The 25318-nt window shown below is 47.0% G+C and overlaps 3 protein-coding genes across 3 annotated transcripts in view; all 3 read left to right on the top strand.

Moving 5' to 3' along the window:
* The window catches only part of LOC308595650 (uncharacterized protein), a 302145-nt gene that overhangs the window by 174585 nt on the left and 102242 nt on the right, over positions 1 to 25318 (top strand). The window lies entirely within an intron of this gene.
* The window catches only part of LOC308595752 (uncharacterized protein), a 158255-nt gene that overhangs the window by 52107 nt on the left and 80830 nt on the right, over positions 1 to 25318 (top strand). Inside the window, exons 2-3 of the mRNA XM_081210435.1 lie at positions 5197 to 5369; positions 11088 to 11232. The gene's annotated coding sequence lies outside the window, so the exon portion shown is untranslated. The remainder of the gene's footprint in view (positions 1 to 5196; positions 5370 to 11087; positions 11233 to 25318) is intronic.
* Positions 1 to 25318, top strand: part of LOC308596881 (uncharacterized protein) — a gene marked incomplete at its 3' end in the record, with an annotated part of 228311 nt that overhangs the window by 28255 nt on the left and 174738 nt on the right. The window lies entirely within an intron of this gene.

The raw sequence follows: 25318 nt of genomic DNA on the forward strand, positions 1-25318 counted from the left end.
GATCCTCGTCAAGGTCTACCAGAAGGAACCACTCCAACCCGCGTGGGAAGGTCCCTACCAAGTACTCCTGACATCGCCAACCGCCGTGAAAATAGGTGAGAAGAATTCTTGGTTACATCACACCAGGTGCAAGTCCTCACCCCCTCCACCGGAGACTGAAGAAAGCAACGGCGAGGACTTCACCTTTTCGACTCCACCTGCTCCACCGGCCTCATATATTGACGACGACGACCAACAAACCGGACTGGATCGGGGCCAAGTTCGGGCCCAACAGACCGGACCAGCAGATCGGGGCCAAGTTCGGGCCCAACAGACCGGACCAGCAGATCGGGGCCAAGGTCGGGCTCAACAGACCGGACCAGCAGATCGGGGCCAAGGTCGGGCTCAACAGACCGGACCAGCAGATCGGGGCCAAGGTCGGGCTCAACAGACCGGACCAGACACCGCGACACCCAACTGGACGTCCGAAATCATCCCAGATACCAACACCATCAAGCTACGTTTCAGACGCGCTGACAGCCACGTTTGACAGCTCCATTGACAGCTTGCTTCGTTGACAGCTTCGCCTTTTGACAGTTCGTTTGACAGCTCCATTGACAGCTTGCTTCGTTGACAGCTTCGCCTTTTGACAGTTCATCTGACAGCTCCATTGACAGCTTGCTTCGTTGACAGCTTCGCCTTTTGACAGTTCATCTGACAGCTCCATTGACAGCTTGCTTCGTTGACAGCTTCGCCTTTTGACAGTTCATCTGACAGCTCCATTGACAGCTTGCTTCGTTGACAGCTTCGCCTTTTGACAGTTCATCTGACAGCTCCATTGACAGCTTGCTTCGTTGACAGCTTCGCCTTTTGACAGTTCATCTGACAGCTCCATTAACAGCTTGCTTCGTTGACAGCTTCGCCTTTTGAGCTTCGCTTTACAGCCTCGCCCTACCTGACACCTTCGTTCGTTAGACCATTTGCGCTCTCCCTACACGCATCCGAACCATGGGTCTGGCTAGCACCGCCCTTCTCCTCGCCGCCTTCTCCGGGGTCGCGTCCACCTCATCAGACCACTGCACGGGCTTGCAAACAAACTACCACTTCTTGGACTATCATGAGGTCGAGACGGGAAGGTCTAACCCTGATCGAATGGGGGACTTTGATTTCTGCCTTCCTGAGTCCCGAACCTTGCTGCGCCATTCCCTAGTTCCCCAACTCGCCGAAAACGAATATTGGGAACTTTTCATCCGGAACAAGGATTTACACCGCATCGGCTCTGCGGCTCTCACTCTTGACCACTCCTCTTACCGGCTGACCTGCAGAAATGGGACTTATCTTCTTTACGAGAGTGGAGAGGTCTCACAAACCCCAAATTGGACCGAAGTCGAGACAGGAGGGGCTACTCACGCTTATACGCAATCAAGCCACCCCTCTGGAAACTTGATTTTCGGGCTCCAATGCCTCCGCTCCACCCCAGAAACCCGAAAGCCCCAACTCCAAGGACTCTGCCTGCGACGGTTCTGCTGTTTATGGGACTTAGGGGTCACTCATGAGTGGAAAGGGGCTGAATATCTCGAAGGGTGGCACCACCCTATACACCCCTCGCGCTCCCCCTCATGGGACCACGTCGGACCCCTGCGATGCGGCGGTATCGCTAGGGATAGGCGACTACTGAACACCACCGACCCCCTCCATCCGGTTGGTACGGCACCCCGACAATTCGGCACTGACTCGGCACTCCCTGGAGAAGATCTCCTGTCATCTTGGGAGCAGAACTCCTACATTAAGCTTCTCAGCCAGGTGGCGAAGGAATCACCCTACCCGGACTGCTGGATTTGCGCTCACGCACCCAGCCATCTCCAACAGAGCCTCCCACTGGTCCCTGTGCCAGTGACCCTAGAACAGTTCCGTTCCGGAAATGTTACCTCCTGGAACTTGACCGCACTCAACTTAACACATCAATACCTCTACCTCACCGGCCCTACAAAGGGACCCCTTTGCCGCAGCTTCTCAGGCGAAGGAACCTTCATCGGATCCAGTACATGCACCAACACTCTGGAAATCCTATCAACTGGACTGGTCACTGTCTCCAACACTAGGGACTCCCGAACCTTTCCTAACCTTACTGTTGCCTGGGCCGCTGCGGTCGGACACCCCTTGGACTGGAAACCACAACCCACAGACACCATGCTGCTGCAAACCTTTGCCTCAGGCCGAATGGAATCTTACCTCAGCGGCCTATTCTGGGTGTGTGGGCACCGCGCTTATACATGGGTGAGCCCACACATGTCCGGATCCTGCTTCATCGGCTACATCGTCCCCGGAATTAGAATATTACCACACCTACCCCCTGGAAGACAACGGAACAAAAGGGAACAAAAGGAGCTGTCAGACCTGTCAGACGTTGCTGCGAATGGAGAGACCGTAGGCCGGGCACTCTTCCCCGCCTACGGTGCCGGGTCAAACCACGTAGATATTCTCCGGCTCACCGACATCCTCCTGAAGTTTATGCAGGAGGCGACCCAGATCACGGATTCCCTCATGTCCGAACTATCCGAGGTAAGACAGTTGAGCCTACAGACGAGGATTGCGACCGATTTCCTCTTGTCTAGTCAAGGAGGCACCTGTGCCTTAATAGGTACAGAGTGCTGCACATATGTGACCGACCAGACTTTGAACATAACCGGACATCTAAATAACATTCACGAGTTAGCAGGGAGGCTACACAATATCCAACATGAGGGGCTATCCGATCTGGACTTGTGGGGATGGTTACCCAAGCTGGGATGGCTCCGACAGTTACTGAAAGTCATACTGCTTCTTATATTGACCGCTGTTTTTTGTGTCTCTATCTTATGTTGTACCGTGCGCTGTATTAGCCCCTGTTGTTCCCTCCTCCGTCACTCTGCTTCTTCTAACTCATTCCCTCTCCGAGCCTATTCCCGTTCCCAACACACAAACTTCCCGGACTACATACGGATGAGACATCTGGGAGAAGGGGAATACGAGATCACTGAAATCTAGTGCTTCTGTGGTGCGGAGAAAGGATTTGCAAGTTCCTTCAGAACTTTAATGCAAATCTATCTCCGAATGGGGGACTGATACGGACCGGGAAAAGGGGGGGTACCTCTTTCCCCCTTCTCCTTTCAACGACCGAGGCGATGACCTCGTGGGTGCCCACAATGCACCCACCCTCCGTCCCCTCACCGTTGCACAAGCACCACATGTCTCCCGTCACCCTTTTCCTTCTTTCTTTCTTGAGCGAAATAAGCTCAAGTGTATGAACACATTCTCCTATCTCTTCCTATGGCTATTTGCGCTCCATTCTTAGAACAGGTAGACCTGGCGTTCCAGTTTCTCCGCTAATTCCTATGGCTGCGCCTTAGCCAATCACAGCCATGCATTTATCCTGCACGAGCTAGCTCAGGGAGCCCTTGCACGCCTCATTGAACCTACTGACAAGCTGCTGACGGCCCCCCACGGTGAGAACAATGGATCCGAAACCAAGGACCTCGTAAAACTGTCAAAATGTATCCATTCTTGCTACAATGTGTCCATTTTGTTTCCGCTTTCAATCACCAATACCGAATAGGTCAGACAGCATAGGAAACCTTTGGAAATTGATATAAAATCAACCATAACTCCGATTTCTTTCATCTCGGTGTCATTCAACTCGGCTCCCTCTGGACTCCATGATGCTGCCCCTACCTCCATGATCCCCTGAGCGGCAGGTCACGTACTCAGGAAGACCTTAATCCTGTCAGATCGTTCTGCCAAACCCTCCCTCCGGGCAATGCCAGGTGGCAGACGATGCATATCTGCGCCATTGTCTTGCCATCACCTGTACTCAGGAAACGTTTATCTGTGCATATCTACGTTTATCTGTGCATATCCCTTACTCTGCATATTTCCCCCCTCCCTTCCTAAAATGCTAATCCATGTAATCCCACCTTCCTGTAATGTATTCATGATGTAACCTGTAAAACCCAGCCTTCTTTTAATGTATTCATGACGTTCTGTTGCACTGTATTCTGGGACTTGGAGGGAACTTTTAAAAGTTCATGTCGCCCCATTCTCGGGGTTCAATCCCACTTTGAACCTGTTGCGCAATAAACTTGGATCTTCGCATTTTGCTCCTGCGTCCGGCTGAGCTTCCTTTTCTCCGCTAGAATCCACGGACTTGGTCCGATTGGCTGGGTGGCAGGGTAAATACGCACCCAGATTTTCCGTAACAGGGAGAGAGGACAAAGAGGTAAAGGGGTCGCGGGGGAGGGAAAAGGGGAGACGGGAGACCCCCGCCAGCTCCCCCAGGCGCCTTCCGTGGGGTCTGGATCCCTGCGCGCGTGCTGCGAAGGGGGCTTTCCTTGGCCCCTTAGGCGCCTTGGCAGGGGCGGACATGCACCGCCCACCCAGGGGATCCCAGCGAAGCGCCCTCGCCCCACTCCCCCCGCTTAGGCATCCCTGGGGCGCTGTGGGTTCCGCGCGGAGAGAGGTGGGCCACGAAAGGGTTAATGGGAGTGAGGGACGCCTGGATAGAGACCCCCGTCCCTCCCCTGCTCGTCTTGGGGGGCCCTTCTGGACGGAGAAATGGGGGTCGCAGGGCGAGGGGTGAGCCGCGCCAAGGGGTGGGGGGCCTCTGGGTGCAGGGGAGACTGTGGGACAGAGGGAGGGAATCGAGGAAGTGGGGAGCATCCATGGGGCAGGGAAGGGCAGCATTGGGGGAGAGAGAGATAGGAAACCAGTCTTTGGGGAGACTTCTCCATGGTGGCACCCACTGGGGATCTCCGGAGGGGCCGCCTTGGCTTCTCCCTCCCACCCAAGAATCGGCCATTCCTTCAAGTTGACCAGAGGGATCCCTGGAAACTGGGGGGGGGGTCCAGTCATCTCACCCCTTCCTGCAAGCTCCATCCTCTTCCCACCCCTTAAGTCCCTGACCTGCCCAGTCCAACCATTGTTCCCCCTGGAGAGGAGAGGAAATCCCCAGAGGAAGAGGGGAGGTGAGAGGCCTTCTCAGAAGCGGCTCTTGGTTTCCGCAATCCCACCCAGGAAGCAGCCAGAAACCTTTTCCTCTCTCTCTCAGGCTTCCATCTTTATTGTCTTTTCCACTGAGGATGAGGATAATGTACACCTGTCCTCAGAGTCCATGGAATGGCTCTCAGGATTGATATGGAAGTTGCACCTCAAAAGCATTTCCGTTCCTCTTATTCTTTGTAGGCAGTGTCAGAGTGACTGACAAGCTGAGATACAATCCTTCAGCATCCGATGACAGTGACTATATGAATCTTCCCAGTCAAAGGACCCGTTTTCATGATAGACAGTGCCTGTGGCTGGAGGCTCTACAGACAGGGTGTGCCTGTGGAGGCCAGAGACTTTCAGTATTAGCACAGGTGAGGTGTGTGACCTCCCCAAATTTACAGAATGTATATGAATGAGATTTCCTGGGTGGGATTATAGTTTATGGCAACCCTGTGATTTTCTCCACCCATAACATTTTATGAGCTGATATAGCAGTACGAGCTCCAAAATAGCTAAAAAAAAAACCCCACAAGATCATCATCATCGTATTTATACCCCCAGGCCTTAGTTTGCCTCCCCATGATCTAGAGAAAACACCAGCTTTGAATCATACAGAGTAAAACTACCAGAACCTTCTTGAACCAATAGGTTAGGAATTATCGCTATACATTACATCCGTACTTTTCTATGCCTGAAAAATGCAGCCATGACACTGGGAATGTTCAGGAATGCAGGAGAGGATATTTTGTTTGATTATATCCTTTCCAACTTGTGTTAACAAGTTGTACAATTTAGCAGAGTAACATTCCCCCTTTTAAACTTACAGCGGATGCGTTTGCTCAGGCTCGCTAAAGCCTCTAAAATAAGTTTCCTTGGTAATTTCCCCTTGAGTCCCTCATAAAAAGATAAGACACGACACAGTCTTCTATAAAAGTATAAAAAGAGTTTACTCACACATTCTGTTCATAAATGGATCCCAGAAGTCAGACTTAAGTTACAAAAGTTACATACACCTGGAAACTATCTCATAAGGAGACAGCCCAAGAAAGCATCTTAGGCTAAGCAGATGTTGCTTCTTCGACAAATGTAGTCAGAGAGAGAGTGGCTGACCAGTCCTGCTCTTTTGTTACCTGGGCAGGTGAGGTCACACCCACCTCTAGTCCCATGCAGAAGAAGTGTGTCCCAGCCTAGGAGAAATCGGAAGTTCCGACTGGCTGCTCCAGACATCCCCTTTTATTTTTATTTTTTTTCTTCTTTCAGTTTTATTTTTTTAAAAAATATTTTTATTGCATTTTTTCCAGATACAGATACTAGAACAGATATACAAAGAAGTAACAGAGAAGAAAAAAAAGAGAAAAGAGAAAATCATCCTTCCAAAACATTTTTTCATAACCAACCGGACTTCCCCACGTCTCCCTCACCATGCGTTCTTTACAATAAAAATATCAGCAAATTATAACCTTGTTTCATACATCTTTTGTTCCTTCAAAATAATTATATTTTAAGCTTAAAATACTTATTATCAATTTACTCTGAAAACAAATGTAATATTATTTTAAACATTAGTCCTTTCATTAATATAAATTAATTTCCCATGCCGTCAAATCTTATTGCTGGAGCTAAATTTTCCAAATCGTGCGAATTCTTAACATTCATATAACTTATAAAATTTTTGTAAATAATCCTTAATTTTTTTCCAATCCTCCTCCATTGTTTCTTCTCCCAAATCTCGAATTCTGCCAGTCATTTCGGCCAGTTCCATATAGTCCATCAATTGCGTCTGCCACTCTTCCAGTGTGGGTAAATCTTGTATCTTCCAGTATTTTGCGATGAGAATTCTTGCTGCTGTAGTTGCGTACATAAAAAAGGTTCTATCCTTCTTTGACACCTTCTGGTCGACAATGCCCAGGAGGAAGGTCTCTGGTTTCTTGGGGAAGGTGTACTTAAACACCTTTTTTAACTCATTATAGATCATTTCCCAGAAGGCCTTCACTTTAGGACAGGTCCACCAGAGGTGAAAGAATGTCCCTTCAGCCTCCTTACATTTCCAACATTTATTATCAGACAGATGATATATCTTAGCAAGCTTGACTGGGGTCATGTACCACCTGTATATCATTTTCATAATATTTTCTTTCAAGGCATTACATGCCGTGAATTTCAAACCAGTGGTCCATAACCTTTCCCAGTCTTCAAACATAATGTTGTACCCAATGTCCTGAGCCCATTTTATCATTGCTGATTTGACTGTCTCATCCTGAGTGTTCCATTTAAGCAGCAAGTTATACATTCTCGAAAGTACCTTAATCTTTGGTTCTAACAGTTATGTCTCTAGTTTCGATTTTTCCGCCTGGAATCCTGTTTTTTTGTCCAACTTAAAAACCTCTTGAATTTGAGCATAATGAAACCAATCTTGCAACTTATTCTTTAGTTTTTCATAGCTCTGCAACCTCCAATTGTCTCCAATTTTCTCTATTATTTCCCCATATTTCGGCCAGCCGGCCTCCATATTGGGTTTATTTCGAGCCTTGGCCTCCACTGGTGATAACCACCTCGGGGTCTTACCTTCTAATAAGTCTTTGTATTTTGTCCAGACCATAAATATTGCTTTTCTGACAATATGGTTTTTGAACATTTTATGAGTCTTTACCTTGTCGTACCACAAATATGCATGCCATCCCAAAGAATTATTAAACCCTTCCAGATCTAGGACATCAGTGTTCTCTAAAAGTAACCAATCCTTCATCCAGCAGAAGGCTGCAGCTTCGTAATATAACCTTAAGTCTGGCAGGGCAAACCCCCCTCTTTCTTTTGCGTCAGTTAGTATTTTAAATTTTATTCAGGGCTTTTTGCCCTGCCAAACAAACTTAGAAATGTCCTTCTGCCATTTACCAAAACATTCCACTCTGTCCACGATCTGTAGGGTTTGAAACAAAAACAACATCTTTGGCAATACATTCATCTTTATAGCTGCAATTCGACCCAACAAGGAAAGTTTCAATCTTGACCAAGTTTCTAAATCCTTTTTAACTTCTGACCAACATTTTTCGTAACTATCTTTAAATAAATTCAAGTTTTTGGAAGACAAATTAACCCCTAGGTATTTCACTTTTTTAACCACATTTAATTCTGTTTCCTTCTGGAACCCATCTGTTTCTAAAGGTGTCAAGTTTTCCCCCAAAACTTTAGTTTTTTGCTTATTCAACTTGAATCCCGCCACCCGACCAAACTCATAAATCAATTCTAAAACCCTTTTTGTACTGGGTTCTGGCTCCTGTAATGTTAAAACCAAATCATCTGCAAAAGCTTTCAGTTTATATTGTTTCACTCCAACTGGCTGCTCCAGACATCCCCTTTTATTTCCACTCTAGGGATGTTGTACTTGACTGCTCTTGTGTTTCACATCCCACAGACACTTTAAAAGTCAGCACCAACAGTTTGAATTGTGCTCGGAAATGCGCTGGGAGCCAGGGAATATACTTTAGAAAAAGTGTTATGTGGTCTTAGTGGCTGCTCCCAGTAACTAGTCTAGCTCCCCCATTCTGGATTAGTTGCAGTTTCAGAGTCACCTTCAAAGGTAGCCCCATGTAGAGCAGCTGGCAGTACTCCAAGCAGGAGATAACCAGAGCATGCACCACTCTGGCCAGACAGTCTGCAGGCTACTTGGGTCTCATCCTGTGTACCAGATGGAGCTGCCAGACAGCTGCCCTGGACACAGAATTGATCTGTGCCTCCATGGACAGCTGGGAGTCCAAAATGACCCCCAGGCTGCACACCTGGTCCTTCAGGGGCACAGTTACCCCATCAGGACCAGGAATGCCCCCATCCTCCCCCAGGGATAGTACAGTGGTGCCCCGCAAGACGAATGCCTCACAAGACGGAAAACCTGCTAGACGAAAGGGTTTTCCGTTTTTGAGTTGCTTCGCAAGACGAATTTCCCTATGGGCTTGCTTCGCAAGACGAAACGTCTTGCTAGTATTGCGATTTTTTTTACGCTCCCCCCTTTTTCTAAGCCGCTAAGCCACTAATAGCCTTTTAGCAGCTAAGCCGCTAAGCCTTTAATAGCCGCTAAGCCACTAATAGTGCTAATCCGCAAAGCCGCTAATAGGGTTGCTTTGCAAGACGAAAAAACCGCTAGACGAAGAGAATCGCAGAACGGATTCTTTTTGTCTTGCGAGGCACCACTGTATTTCTGTCATGTCAGGATTCAACCTCAATGTGTTACCCGCCATCCATCCTCCAACCACCTACAGACAGCCACACATGGCATTCACCATCTTCACTAGTTCCAATTTAAAAGAGAGGGAGAGCTGGGCATCATCCACATACTGGTGAACACCCAACCCAACCCCCCTGATGATCTCTCCCAGTGTCTGCATATAGATAGTAAAAAGCATGGGGGAGAGAATGGAGTCCTGAGGCACCCCACAAGTAAGCATCCAGGGGTCTGAACACTCATCCCCCAACACCACTTTCTGGACATGGCCCAGGAGGAAGGAGGGGAACCACTGCATAACAGGGCCCACAGCTCCCCTAGAGGGTCCAGAAGGACACCATGGCCAAAGGTCTCCAAAGCCGCTAAGAGATCCAGCAGAACCAGGAAACAGCTTTCCTCTCAATATCTATCCCATTGGAGATAATCAGCCAGGGCAGTTCAAGTTCCATGATGAGGCCTGAATCCCCATTGGAAGGATCATGGTGGCAGAAGCTTTCCTGGTCCTGCACCCCCAAAAGCTCCAGACACAAGACTTTCATTAGCTTTGAAGGGGCCACATGATACATTGTGGTCTTTTCTTCGAAAAACAAATATTTTGAATACTTTTACAGTGCCGTATGATGTAAATATGGGATGTGGGTGGCGCTGTGGCTTAAACCACAGAGCCTAGGACTTGCCAATCAGAAGGTCGGTGGTTCGAATCCTCGTGATGCGGTGAGCTCCCGCTGTTCGGTCCCTGCTCCTGCCCACCTAGCAGTTCGAAAGAACGTCAAAGTGCAAGTAGATAAATAGGTACCTCTGCAGCGGGAAGGTAAACGGCATTTCCATGCACTGCTCTGGTTTGCCAGAAGCGGCTCAGTCATGCTGGCAACATGACCTGGAAGCTGTATGCCTGTTCCCTCGGCCAATAAAGCGAGATGAGCACCGCAACCCCAGAGTCAGTCACGAGTGGACCTAATGGTCAGGGGTCTCTTTACCTATACCTTTATAATGTAATTTTTTTTCTGTTTCCCTTGTTCCACATCAGAGAGACTTTGATACACAGCTCTGAGCCCATCTCCCCACTTGAAACTGCTGTGTTTGTAGCACTGCCAGCCTGGGCAGTGTTTTGGGGGGTCCTGGGCTGCCTAGACAACCAGACCCCCTTCTCAGCCCGGCTGATATGGTCCCAAGGAAAGCAGAGCAGTGTGTTTGGCACCAGCTTGGCTGCAGGAGTTGAATGAAGAAGGTGTGCAATGTTGGGAATACTGCCAGGGAGATATAGTCCATCATGGCCCCAAGCTGGCTGCCGGACGTCCATCGATCTCCCGTAGTCACGCAGATCCAGCAATTAGTGACACGAAGCCTCAGAGATAGACTGCCATCTCAGGCTTGTGCACACCCTTTATCAGCAGAAAACACAGCCAGAAAAGCTGCACTGCAGAAGAGCATATTTAGAGCATATTTACAGACTTTATTTAGCGTTGAACAGAACAAAGGAAAACATGACCGTTCTGAGTCAGCGTCTCTGACCGACTGAGAAATCGAAAGGAACAGCAAACATAAAACATCCTGTGAACAGGACATGCGCAGACTCTGTGACTCACAAAGCCTGCTCCCTTTTAAGGTGGAACGGAAATATCCTAACATGCAGGACACCATCCAACCGTCTTAGAGACTCCACTCTCGATTTGTGTGGGTTTCCCTCCATAGCCTTTTCTTCTCCTGAACATAACTCACGAGGCAGTGAAGGTTTAGGACCAGAGTTTTCCTTCTCGATGGGCTTCCTTCCCCGGTTGACGATCCCATTGGCCCTTCACTTTCCTCTGCAGAATGGGCAGAATCTGCCTTCTGGACTGTGGGATTCACTGTTCTCCTCCTCTCCATCCACCAGGGTCTGCCTTCACCTGCAGCAGAAATCCCCAACCCACCAAGGATTTGAGACTCATCAACTATCCTCACCTGGTTTTGCCGGCCGGTTGAAGCGATTCCTGGGATTGTGGCCCCTGTTGCATGCTGACAGCTTCTGGAAGCCACAGGTGAGAGCTGACTGCAGGGTGGGGACCAATGCTGGATAAATTACCTCATAAGGTGCATGGCATTTCCTCCACCAAAGGTACCCAGAGATTTGAGACAGATAAGGAATAAATTCATGTCTCTGGAAATATCACAACATCAGGCCATCAATAAATCAACACTACATATTCAAGGATGAAGGGATAAGTACAGTTATCCCTTTGCCTTGAATATCCAGCTTTGTCAGTGCCAGATTAGGGTAGTCTTGTGTCAGAAGAGGGGCTTGAGATCAGGCAGCACATCATCATTATAAAGAACCATTGGGATTCCCATTTGCCATCTTCTTTCCTTCTGCTTCTCCTGCTCTCTCACTGCAATGCGAGGCATGTAGAGGGAGGTCCATCTCCAAGAACAGGAGCTTCCCTGAGCACCCATTCAGCTGACCGCAACACCAAACCTTGTCACTACTTCTCTGACTGACCCAGATCACAGTCCCTGGAAACGATGTAGACCAGGGTCTCACATAATAGTCTACATGGACCTCCTGTGGCCAATGGGACTATGCAGGTGATTCATAAAGATCTAGCGGTGGATGGAGGATTATGATGCAGAGGATAGGTAATGTCCAAAGGAACAATGGACCGGAGAAAGAGAGGGCCTGTTCATGGACAGAGAGCAGCTGCCTTTTCTGTGAGGAAACAATTGATTTGAAAAGGCTGTATTCCAAGATCATGCTGCTTTATTAACGATGATTGAGGATTATCAAAGGTGGTGATGCATTACTATCATTTGATGACATTGCTTTTTCATTTCCAAAAAATTGGGAACATGGGTAGGACATGGGAGAATGTAGGAGATGTTGAAATAAGAGAAGGGGCTAATGGCGCTTGATGTGTTCTCTTTCCCTTTGTTCTCTTTCTTGTAACCCAAACAGGATTTCCTTTCCTCCAACTCTGAAGAAGGCGATGGAGAAGACATTCAGAATTCCAAGGAATGGGGCACCTTTCGTTTCATTAGGAATAGAAATTAAAATGTGTGAAATGTGGGATATGCTTCATTGAATGAGCACACATAGCTCACATCAATGACTCCAAGAGGGGAGAAAACATTTAAAGGTATGGAGAGTGGGAAAAGTTTCACTGATAGTAGAAAACTTAGAACACATCAGCGGACTCACATGGACAAGAAAGGATTCCAATGCAGGGAGTTTGGGGAGAACTTCAGTATAAAAGGACTCCTCAATATACACCAGTGGACTCACACAGGGGGAAAACCATTTAAATGCATGGAGTGCGGAAAAAGCTTCCGTCAGAGTGGACACTTAAGTGCACATCTACGGACTCACACAGGTAAAAAACCTTTTAAATGCATGGAGTGTGGAAAAAGCTTCAGTTGGAGTGGACATTTAAGTTCACATCTACGGACTCACATGGGTGAAAAACCATATAAATGTATGGAGTGTGGAAAGAGCTTCAGTAAGAGTGGACACCTCAGTAAACATCACCAGAGTCACACAGGGGAGAAACCATATGAATGCAGGGAGTGTGGAAAGAGCTTCAGTCAGAGTGGACACCGCAATATGCATCAACGGACTCACACAGGGGAAAAACCATTTAAATGTATTGAGTGCGGAAAGAGCTTCAGTCAGAATGCAGACCTTAAAAAACATCAACGGATTCACACAGGGGAGAAACCATATAAATGTATGGAATGTGGCAAGAGCTTCAGTTTCGATGCAGGACTTAGATCACATCAACAGACACACACAGAGGAGAAACCATATGGATGTATGGAGTGTGGAAAGAGCTTCAGTCGGCTTGGAACCCTTAGAATACACCAACGGACTCACACAGGGGAAAAACCATTTAAATGCATTGAGTGTGGGAAGAGCTTTAATGATAGTGGAAGCCTTAGAAGACATCAACGGATTCACACGGGGAGAAACCATTTAAATGCATGGAATGCGGAAAGAGCTTCAGTTACGATTCAGGCTTTAGAAGTCATCAACTGACTCACACAGGCAGGGGGGAAACCATTTAAATGTATTGAGTGCGGAAAGAGCTTCAGTCAGAATGGAGACCTTAAAACACATCAATGGACACACACAGGGGAGAAACCATAAGAATGCATGGAATGCGGAAATCAATTCAGTTTCATTGCAACCCTCAGAAGACATCAACAGATTTACACAGGAGAGAAACCATATAAATGTATGGAGTGTGGAAAGAGCTTCAGTCAGAGTGGACACCTCAATATACATCAACGGACTCACACAGGGGAGAAACCATATAAATGTGTGGGGTGTGGGAAGTGCTTCAGTTTCAATGCAATGCTTAGAAGACATCAACGGACTCACACAGGGGGAAAACCATTTAAATAAATTGAGTGCGGAAAGAGCTTCAGTCAGAATGGAGACCTTAGATTACACCAGCGGACTCACACAGGGGAGAAACCATTTAAATGTATGGTATGTGGAAGAAGCTTCAGTCAGAGTGGAACCCTTGATATACATCAACAAACTCACACAAAAGACAAACCACATAAACGTCAGGAAAGTCTATTGAGGCTCAGTCCTTGTGGAAATCCTACATCAACAAACTCGTGGCCAGGAAGAACTTTAACAGTTGACACCCTACATACCATCAATAACTTTAAATGGAAGGATTGCAGAAAGTGCTTTAGCTATAATGTAATGTTTATGAAATATCAGACATTCAAGCGGGAGAACCCATTTAGATGTATGGAGTGTGGGACATCTTCCTCTCAGAGTCCACTCTTCTTCATGGCAATGAACTCAGAGGAAATCTGTCTTCCTGCTTCAGGGCCAGCTGAGTCTGTTTCTCTTGTCATTTTCTTGTAGCTAGGTAATTCCTCTCTAATCTGCTCTGTGTCTGTGTCTCTCCCTCCTTCTGAGACCACTGGAAACGAAGGGGATGACTTTCCCCCCTCCAGCTCCTCTTCTGAGGAAAGCTGATTGGCCTGAGAATGGATTCCCCCCCTTAAGGTGGCGGACCTCAACGGAGTCCCTTCATTAGAAATGGACAGGACAGAAAGGGACAGAATATCTAGAAAAGAGAGACTACCACATACATTTTTTCAAATGGTGGACAGCTTAAACCTAAGGGATGCATGGAGAGACAAAAATCCACTGGAGAAACAGTTCACACTCTTTTCAGAAGCCTAACAATCGTCAGGGAGAATTTATGCAATCTAGATCTCAAATAGTTTAATAATAAATTTTTTTTAAAAAACAGAGATTAAAAAACAGGACAATAACAGTTCATAATCCAGTGATATTAGAATTAGAAAATAAACAAAAGGGTAATAAAAGATGGCGATTAAATGAGAATTTATTAAACGATGAAAATCTGGTGATTAAAGCACAAGAATTGTTGAAATAATTCTTTGAAATCAATAAATCACAAGACACTGATATAAGAATAATTTGGGATGCCAGTAAAGCATTTCTTAGAGGCTTCTATATACAGCAAAATGCAGGGGAAAAGAGAGTTTATGAGAGGAACTTAGAGCAGTTAAGAGAAGAAATAGCGAGCAATGACAAAATACTAGCGAAGGAACCAAAAAATAAAAAGGTAGCACCAAAAATCAAGTTATTACAAACACAATTCTCACAGTTGTTAAGCATTGAAATCCAAAATAACATAAGATGGATGAAACAGAGATCCTTTGAATTTGCAAATAGGCCCAGCAAAATACTGGCATGGCAACTGAAGAAGAGACAGAAAGAGAGATTAATAGATAAAATCAAAGACGGCGAGAAAACGAGAAGAAATAAACAAGTGTTTTATCAACCACTTCAAAAATTTATGTAATATAGGCAAGGAAACAGAAGAAGATATAAAAAATTATCTGCAGGGGAAAGACTTACCCAGAGTGGGAATAGAAAAAAATGCATATCTAAATGCCCCAGTTTCTATGATGGAAGTACAGGAGGCTATTTCCAAAGCGAAGTTGGGGAAGTCGCTGGGCCCGGATGCCCTTACCGCCTTGCCTTAAAAAAAAATATGGAGGAAGTAGTGGCTACTCCGCTGAAAGTACTCATAAATAAAATAATGGCGGAAGGAAGAATCCCGGAGTCATGGCAATTAGCACATATAACAGTAAACCCTAAACAAGACAAGAACAAAGAGAATATAAATAATGATAGACCAATATCTTTACTTAATATTGACTACAAGATATATGCGGACATATTGGCCCAGAGATTAAAAACAGTGTTGAACGAAGTCATTAGCCAAGATCAGACAGGATTCTTACCGGGAAGGAAGATGAGCAATAATGTGAGACTTGTGATTGATGCTATTGAATATCTTGACTGGAACCCAGGGAAGAAGGCTGCATCTGTTTTTGTGGGTGCTGAGAAAGCCTTCGATAAGGTATCCTGGAGGTTTGTGGAGAAGATAATTGAAAAGATGGAAGTGGGAACAAGGATATCAACTGGATTAAGAGCAATTTATCAAGACCAAAAGGTAAATTTAATAATGAATGGGGAGATGACTGAATACTTTAAAATAGAAAGGGGGACAAGACAAGGGTGTCCCCTATCTCCCTTGTTATTTGTTTTAATATTGGAGGTACTAAATCAAGTTATCAGGTCAGAGGAGGAGATTAGAGGTATAACACTAGGAAGAGTCGAATATAGAATAAGAGCATTTGCTGATGATATGATTGTAATGGTAGAAGAACCAACAGGAAGTATAAGCAAGTTGCTGAGAAAGATGGAGGAATTTGGCAAGGTTGCAGGATTTAGGATAAAGAAAGAAAAAACTAAGGTGGTGGTTAAGAATATGGACAAACAGAGCAAAAAGAATTTGGAGCAATGAAAAATATCAATTTGTTTGAAGATAATTATAATAAGACCTGGAAAGAAGTTAAAAATCAATTAGAGATTTGGTAAAGGTTAAAGTTATCATTAAGGAGGTGAATTTCAGTGATTAAAATGAATATCCTGCCAAAGTTAATGTTTCTTTTTCAAATGCTAACAATAATAGGCAAAGTTGATTGCTTTGAGAAATGGAAAAAAATGATTTAAGATTTCGTTTATCAGAGGCTTTTTGTTAGGCCTAATATCTAATGACATCCCCAGAGAGAAGAAAAATGTATTCCTTTACGCAACTGCAGCGGCCAGAATACTGATTGCAAAGAATTGGAAGGGGGAGAAAACTCATCATTATTAGAATGGCAAAACAAACTGCGAGTTTGTAGAAATGGCAAAATTGACGGCACTTATTAGAGGCCACTCAAATCAGAGAATAATCAAGGAGTGGGATGGTGTGAAGGAATACATGAAAAAATATTGTTCCGGAATTGAAATAGGAATAGATAATGGGTAAAACATGCAGGGGTAAGCAAGAAAAGAGCAATAGAATTAATTGAATAATTATTAAACTATAACAACACAACAAGATGGAAGAAGTAAAATACTGTGATCACACATGGGTGAAGGGGAGTGGGGGGCCTGTGGGAATCTATAATATTATTTATAATATAATTTTTAAAACTGTGCTTCATTTACATATAGCAAAAGGAAGCCTAGAGTGATTATGTATATTTTAATTTAGGTAATCTATGTAATAGGCTTAGGGACGCGGGTGGTGCTGTGGGTTAAACCACAGAGCATAGGACTTGCCAATCAGAAGGTCAGCGGTTCGAATCCCAGCGATGGGGTGAGCTCCCGTTTCTCGGTCCCTGCTCCTGCCAACCTAGCAGTTCGAAAGCACATCAAAGTGCAAGTAGATAAATAGGTACCACTCCGGCGGGAAGGTAAACAGCGTTTCCGTGCGCTGCTCTGGTTCACCAGAAGCGGCTTAGTCATGCTGGCCACATGACCCGGAAGCTGTACGCCGGCTCCCTCGGCCAGTAAAGTGAGATGAGCGCCGCAACCCCAGAGTCATCCACAGCTGGACCTAATGTTCAGGAGTCCCTTTTCCTTTACCTATGTAATAAGCTTATGTTAAAATACGAATATGGATTTTGAATTTGATGCTTGTACTTTGTTTCTTTTTGGGTTTGAAATTAAAAAAAAGGAGAAGGGGGGAGGAGAATATTCAGCTTCAGACCATTCCCTGACAAAACACATTGCCCTGTGTCCTTCCAGCCTCTTTCCTCCCTTGCTCCCTTCTGCCGGTTTGTGTGCCTGACTTAGATATCTTGTGTGCTGTATTTTTCTATTGCTGAAACTGGATTTGCTCTCAGGAGCTAAATTTTGTGTCTCACTGGGGACCCAGTGAGAACTGTATGCTTTGAAAGCTCAGTAAACTATTACTGAAGAAGTCCTGCTGCCTCTGTGTGCGTTTTTGTCCTCAGTGTGGGACTTGCTCTACACGTGGCCCCTACCCTGCTGCTACTTGGCTCATGCCCTGGAGTTGCTCTACTCAAGCATGCATGATGTAGCGTACTTTGGCGACAAAAAATCAAATAGAGGAACTTAGCAACTGTCTTGGGGAGCTGCTGGTCTCTCCCCTGGAATAAGAAGTGTACAACCTCCTTCTCTGGTTTCCATGTTGGAATGCATAGGTGGTCTAAAAATTGTTGGCAAAGATCATCATAGATTTTGCATTTAAGGGCCATGTGAGCTAGAGTTTCCACCAGGTGGGCATCGCATGGGCAGATCCTATCTCCTTCTGCCAAACCCACAAACCTGCCCCAAAGGAGGTTAGAAGGATTAGACTTGAACCTAGGCAGAAAAAAGCCCTTTTTTCTTGTGGGTTAAACAAAAATTGTAAATAATTAAGGTTAAATTCCTGCACCCTAGAGAGTTGAAAATAAAGAGGGGACCATGCTTTTTCCGCAGCTGAGATTAGTTCCTGAAGATCTATGTCCCACAGCCTAGTTTTTAACATGGCCTTGGCTACTGGGAAAGCCATGATGATAATGTTGCAAATATTATGCCTGAATGTATCCTTTCGACTTGACAGCTCGGGGAAGATACCTAGCTTTATAAATGTGTAGAAAATCGATACTTTAACTGACTCTCCTCATTCCAATGCCATTTTGATCCTTAGAGAAAGGGGAATTTGGGCTCCACCTCCCTCTGTGAACCAAGAAGCAGAAAATCAGATTGGCAGTGTCAAGCGCTCGTCCTACACTCGAGTAGGATCCTGGTAGAGACACATGCCCGACTGGCATGTTGTCTCCCTCCTGGTCATTCGTTCGGGAGCTTCAAAAGCTTCACAGCAACTGATGCCAACAGACATCGGCACACTTAGGGATCTGCAGAGTGTTTGCAGTTTGCGTAACAGAGCTCAGCAACTCAGCATTTTGGCTAATCTACTTTATTTACATATAAACACACACGGAGCACTGCAACACGGCTCCCTCTCTCTCTAGCATCAGACAGCAAAGAGAGGGAACAAAGGATAATAGTCTCATTTCAGGAACATAGTCTCCATCACTTCCCACTGTGGAGTCAAAACATACACCATCATGTGATAGACAAAAATGCCATGACTGCAATCACGGAGCTGGAATTCTAACAGGCAGCAGGAACAGGGCATCCCGCCATAATCCCCCAAGCGTAAGAGCACAGACATGGCCCCCCCATCCAGGGAGTGACCAGGGGAAACAATGGACATCTGCAGAGGCAGTTGAGCAAGCCAGGTGTTCTGAAAGCCCATCTCCAGACAAGTCCTGAGGGCAAGGAGATGTCAAGAGTTTTATTGTTCTTCCAGTGATGGGGACTTAAGAGGTGTTGGGAAAGGGGCCTGATAAAGAGACCTAATGTTGGACTTGTGTCACCCTTGTAGACCCCTCCCCCTTTGTGACATGCTACTGATGTAGTGATGATGTCTCAGTGATGCTGCTCCAAGTGTATTCTGGGATATTGTGGGAAGTTTTAAAAGAGGGGGGTCACACCCTTACTTGGGGTTCTTACTCCTGTGGGGACCTGTTGCACAACAATAAGGATCATGGTCCATTGACCGCTGTTTTGCTGGAGCTTCCTTCTTCTACTGACCACATGGACCCACGGGGGAGTAGCACCCCGATGAGCTTGGCTGTTGAGTCGTCTCTCACCCCAGAATTTTTCATTACCAATAATGATCTTTTAAAATGTTTAAATTTTTTGTTGTCTGCCACACTCCCGAAAATTTCACCATCTTTTCTATCCCCAGCTCTGCTATCTGTCTCTACTCATTTTTCTTCAGTTGTCTCATATTTTTACCAACAATTCATTTCAATTTTTATTCAATTTAACACCTGCGACTTGGCCAAATTGATTAATCTTGTTGAACACCGTTGGTATACTTTCCAGTGGGCTTCTACCATTATTACCAGGTTGTTTGCAAATGCCTTAAGTTCATATGATCTTCATCCCACTGTAATAATAATAATAATAATAATAATAATAATAATAATAATAATAATAATTTGTATCCCACCCTCCCTGGCCAAAGCCGGGCACAGAGCGGCTAACAACAGGTAAAAATAACCCAGTGTACAGAAAATTGCACAGTCAATTAATTAAAATACATTCTAGACTCAATTCAGAATCAAATTAATGGCAACCATCGGGTTAGGGTTCTATGAAGATTACAGAAGGAGGGGGGGGGGTCGGACTGTGCATTGGCGAAAGGCCAGGCAGAACAGCTCCGTCTTGCAGGCCCTGAAAAAAGATATATTGATGATGCTGTGAGAACTGAATTCCCCGATATGGTGGGAAAGTTTTAAATGCCAATGTCGCCCCCTGCTCTGGGATCACCCGCTGTTGTTGAATCTGTTGCACAACAATAAAGAATCTCAGTCTACTGGCTGCTGTTTTGCTCCAAATTGCTTCGCTGGAATTTCCTTCTTTTACTGACCACACGGACCCGCAGGGGACTTGGACCCTGATGAGCTGAGCTGTTGAGTAGACTCTCAACCCAGAATTTTCCTTATCAAAACCTTTCTGCAAATGGCCTTTGCAACACAACTCCCTGGATGGTTACAAAGTAGACACATTTGCCTCTTTGCAACGGATGCTTTCGCTTAGCCCCGTTTCCTCAATGAATCCTCCCATTTCTTGATGAAATAGAACTTCTGCCAGGAAAACCTGAGCTGAAATAGTAAGGAGAGCAAAACAGCAGCCCTGTCCGACCCCAGTCACGTGGCGGGAGATTCTTCCTGAGCCCCCCCCCCATCAGTGATGATCCAGATGTGATCCATTGATGATCCACATGATCCAAGCAGACTGGGCCAAAGAGCAGATCTCTATGCCTGAATGAAACGGGTCTGCGGTGATGGATTCTGGAGTCAAGAAATCCGCCCTTTCCAGTGATCTCTCCGTCTGGCCAGGAAAAGGCAGGAAGCAGGAATCGCCAGGCATTCCGGTTGACAGACATGTCATGTTGCCAAAACACGAACTCGGAGTCTGATCTGATTTCCATGCAGAACTCATTTTGTGACTTCGCTGTTAGATTGTCGGGATCATCCCCTCCCCCCTCTCCTGATCCCCAGAAGGAAGACCGGGGGGGGGATTTAGTCTCCTCCTCCCCCCCACCCGCTCAACACTTTCCTTCCCCTCCCGGCACATCCTTCTCTCATCCCGCCCACACAATCCCAAATCCCTCCCCCAATACATTGTTCCTCCTCCAATCCGGCTTCGCTCTGGAAATGGGGGGGGGAGCCCCCCTCCCAAGCTGCCTCCTTCTCTCGCAAGTAGAGCTTCTACGCCGGATCGCTGCTCTGCGGCGTAGATCGGGGGGGGGGAGGCGCTTTCGGAAAGGGGAGGAGGATGGGAAGAGGAGGATCCCCGCCCAACGTGGATGTTGCAGGAAAGAAATGAGAACCGGAGCGAGGACAAAGAGGTAAAGGGGTCGCGGGGGTAGGAGGGGGAGAAAAGGACCCAGAGACCCCGCCAGCTCCCCAAGCGCCTTCCGTGGGGCCTCGATCCCGGCACGCGTGCTGCGAAGGGCGGAGATGGGGCGCCCACCCACCAGGACTCCCTGGGGCGCGGAGAAGCGGGCCAGAAAGGGTTAAGGGGTGCGGGAGGCGCCTGGATAGAGACCCCCCGTGCCTCCCTTGCTCCTGTCGGGGGGGGGCTGCGAATGGAGAGGTGTGGCGCGCAGGGCGAGGGGTGACCCGAGCCAAGGGGGCCTTGGGGTTCAGGGGAGACTCCGGGAGAGAGGGAGGGGGTCGAGGAATGGGGGGAGGGAGGGGAGCATCCCTGGGTCAGAGAAGGGCAGCGGGGGGGGGGTGAGATAGGAAGACCAGTCTTGGGGGAGAAGTCTCCATCGTGGCGCCCGCTGGGAATATCCGGAGCGCTAGGGGCTCCGCGCAGAGAGAGGTGGGCCACGAAAGGGTTAACGGGCACGAGGGATAGAGACCCCCCTGTCCCTCCCCGGCTCGTCTTGGGGGGCCCCTCCGGCTGGAGAGATGGGGGCGCAGGACGTGGGGTGAGTGATGCCAAGGAAGCCTCTGGATACAGGGGAGACTCCGGGAGAGAGGGAGGGGGTCAAGGACGTGGGGGGAGAAGGGAAGGCAGCATTGGCGGGGGGGGGGAGAGATAGGAAGACCACTCTTGGGGGGTGGGCGTCTCCATCGTGCCTTCCTCGGGAAATCTCCGGAGGGGCCGCCTTGGCTTCTCTCTCCCGCCCAGCAATCAAGGGGGGGGCGACCAGAGAGGGATCCCTGGAAAGTGGGGGGTCCAGTCCCCCCACCCCTTCCTTCCTGCAACCTCCATCCTCCTTCCACCCCATAAGCCCCTGCCCTGTCCAGACAATGATTCTGCCCAGTCCAACCACTGGTCCCCTGGAGAGGAGAGGAAATCCCGAGAGGAAGAGGGGAGGGGGGAGGCCTTCTCAGAAGCGGCTCTTGGTTTCTGCAATCCCACCCAGGAAGCAGCCAGAAACCTTTTCCTCTCTCTCAGGCTTCCATCTTTATTGTCTTTTCCACTGAGGATGAGGATAATGTACACCTGTCATCAGAAACAGGGGTGCAGAGTCCATGGAATGGCTCTCAGGATTGATACAGAAGTTGCACCTCAAAAGCATTTCTGTTCCTCTTATTCTTCATAGGCAATGTCAGAGTGACTGACAAGCTGAGATACAACCCATCATCATCCAGTGAAAGCAACTGCCTGAATCTTCGCAGTCAAAGGACCCATCTTCATGATAGACGGTGCCTGGGGCTGGAGGCTCTACACACCGGGTGTCCCTGTGCAGGCCAAAGACTGCCAGTATTAGCACAGGTGAGGTGTGTGTCATTCCCAAATTTACAGACTGTATGTGAATGAGAGTTTGTGGGTGGGATTATCGTTTACGGCAACCCTGTGATTTTCTCCACCCATAACATTTCGTAAGCTAATATTGAAGTACGAATTCCAAAATAACTAGAAAAAATCACAAGATGATAATAATAGTACAGTAGTACCTTGGGTTAAGAACTGAATTCGTTCTGCAGCTCCATTCTTAATCTGAAACTGTTCTTAACCTGAAGCACCGCTTTAGGTAATGGGGCCTCCTGCTGCCGCCGTGCGATTTCTGTCCTCATCCTGAAGCAAAGTACTTAACAAAAGGTACTATTTCTGAGTCTGTAACCTGAAGCGCCTGTAACCCGAGGTACCACTCTAGACGTTATAGTATTAGTATTCCCCCCCCAACCACTCTGGGCAGCTTACAGTATATATAGGTAAAGGTAAAGGGACCCCTGACCATTAGGTCCAGTTGTGGCTGACTCTGGGGTTGCGGCACTCATCTCGCTTTACTGGCCGAGGGAGCCGGCATACGGCTTCCGGGTCGTGTGGGCAGCATGACTAAGCCGCTTCTGGCGAACCAGAGCAGCGCATGGAAATGCCGTTTACCTTCCCGCCAGAGTGGTACCTATTTATCTACTTGCACTTTGACGTGCTTTCGAACTGCTAGGTTGGCAGGAGCAGGGACTGAGCAATGGGAGCTCACCCCGTCACGGGGATTCGAACCGCCGACCTTCTAATCGGCAGGTCGTAGGCTCTGTGGTTTAACCCACAGCACCACCCGCGTCCCTACAGTACATATACAAGACAGTAAAACATCCAACATTTAAAACCTCCTGATACAGCTGTCTTCTAAATGTCAGATGGTCGCCTACTTCCATGCCCATAGAATGGAGGGCATTCCATTGGGCAGGAAGCCCTCTGCCTGGTTCCCTGGAACTTCACTTCTAACAGCAAGGGAACCAGCAGAAGACCCTCGGAGGCGGACCTCTCTGTCCGGACTGAGGGATGGGGGTGAAGATGCTCCGTCAGGTCCACAGGGCCGAGGCTGAGGAGGGCTTTAGGTTGCAGATCTTGCTCCTCCATAATGATCAATGTATAGTTAGCAGAGTAGGAAAAAACACTCAGAGGCAGGGGGAAAAAATCAGCTGAGAAATTTATTACTGAAGACAGATAAGCATGACAGTACCCAAAAAATAGCAAAAAATTAATTTACAGTAAAACCCTGACTTAGCAAACCAAAACAGCACTCAAGTAAGAAACAGACAAGCAGAGTAGAGTAATATCAGAATATGAAGTGGGAGCAGGCGCATTTCAATACTGTAATTCATATATAATTCAATGTCAGAGTAACCCTGGGACTAGATAACAAGCCTCCAGGTGGACGTGCCCCATCTGCCCTTCACTTTCCACTTCCGCACGGGCAGAATCTGCCTTCTGGACTGTGGGATTCATGGTTGTTCTCCTCTCCATCCACCAGGGCTTGACTTCAGGTGCAGCAGAATTCCCCAGCCCCCCAAGGATTTGAGACCCATCAGCTTTCCTCACCTGGTTTAGCCGGCTGGTTGAAGCCGTTTCTTGAACCCCTGTTGCATGCTGACAGCTTCTGGAAGCCACAGGTGAGAGCTGAGTGCAGGGTGGGCACCACAAGGGTGGAAAAATGCCCCCAGAAGGTGCAGGACATGTCCCCCACCAAAGGAACTACAGCTCCCCAATACCCCATGACATCTAGATTCAGGTAGGTAGCCATGTTGGTCTGACACAGTTGAAATAAAAAAATAAAAAATACTCCAGTAGCACCTTAGAGACCAACTATGTTTGTTCTAGATATAAGCTTTCGTGTGCATGCGCACGTCTTCAGATACACTGAAACAGATGTCACCAGACCCTTGTATGTCGTGGGAGGGCGGGGTGGGGTTTTTCTCAGAAGGTACTCCTACTACCCTTCACTATATGAGGAAGTGTGCATGCACACAAAAGCTTATACCTAGAAGAAACTTAGTTGGTCCCTAAGGTGCTACTGGACCATTCTTTTTTACTTCATCTGTGTCAGACCAACACGGCTATCTACGATTAAGTACAGTTATGTCCTGCTTTTCAGTGTCACTTTAGGATAGTCAGAAGACGGGCTCGAGTTCAGGCAGCACGTCATCATTATAAAGCACCATTGGGGTGGGTGTTTCCGTCTGGGATTCCCATGTGCCAGCTGCTTTCCTTGTGTTTCTCCTGCTCTCTCAATGCAATGCGAGGCATGAGGACAGAGGTCCATCTCCAAGAACAGGAGCTTCTCTGAGCACCCATTCAGCTGACCCCAAGCACCAAGCCTTGCCACTAGTTCTCTGACTGACCCAGACCACAGTCCCTGGAAAGGATGTAGACCTGGGTCTCACATAATGGTCCACATGGACCTCCTGAGGTCAGTGGGACTGTGCAGGTGATTCATGCAGGTGGAAATGGGGGCAACCACTTGATTTGAAAGGCAGTCTTAGAGTAAAAATTCTTGCTAAATGTAGTTTTTATCAATCTCTTTATCTCTTCATAAATCATGTTCCAAAATCTTTGTATCTCTAGACAGGACCACCACATATGGTAGTATGTTCCTATCTGTTCCTTACATCGCCAGCACTTGTTATTATCTGATTTATTTATTTTTGCAAGTTTTACAGGGGTCAGGTACCACCTATAGTACATTTTCATAAGATTTTCCCTTATAAGGAAACAAGCCGTGAATTTTATATTTTTAGTCCATAATTCGTTCCAAATATTGGGTTTGATCGTATGTCCCAGGTCCCTCTCCCATTTTACTGTAATTTCTTTGATATCTTCCTCCTTTCTTTGCCAATTCAAAAGTAGTTTGTACATTTTAGAAAGTGTCTTTTGATTATTATATAAAATATCCTTCTCCAGATAGGATTTTTTTT

Source organism: Podarcis bocagei (genome assembly GCF_964188305.1).
Source record: "Podarcis bocagei genome assembly, chromosome: 10".
Taxonomy (NCBI): domain Eukaryota; kingdom Metazoa; phylum Chordata; class Lepidosauria; order Squamata; family Lacertidae; genus Podarcis; species Podarcis bocagei.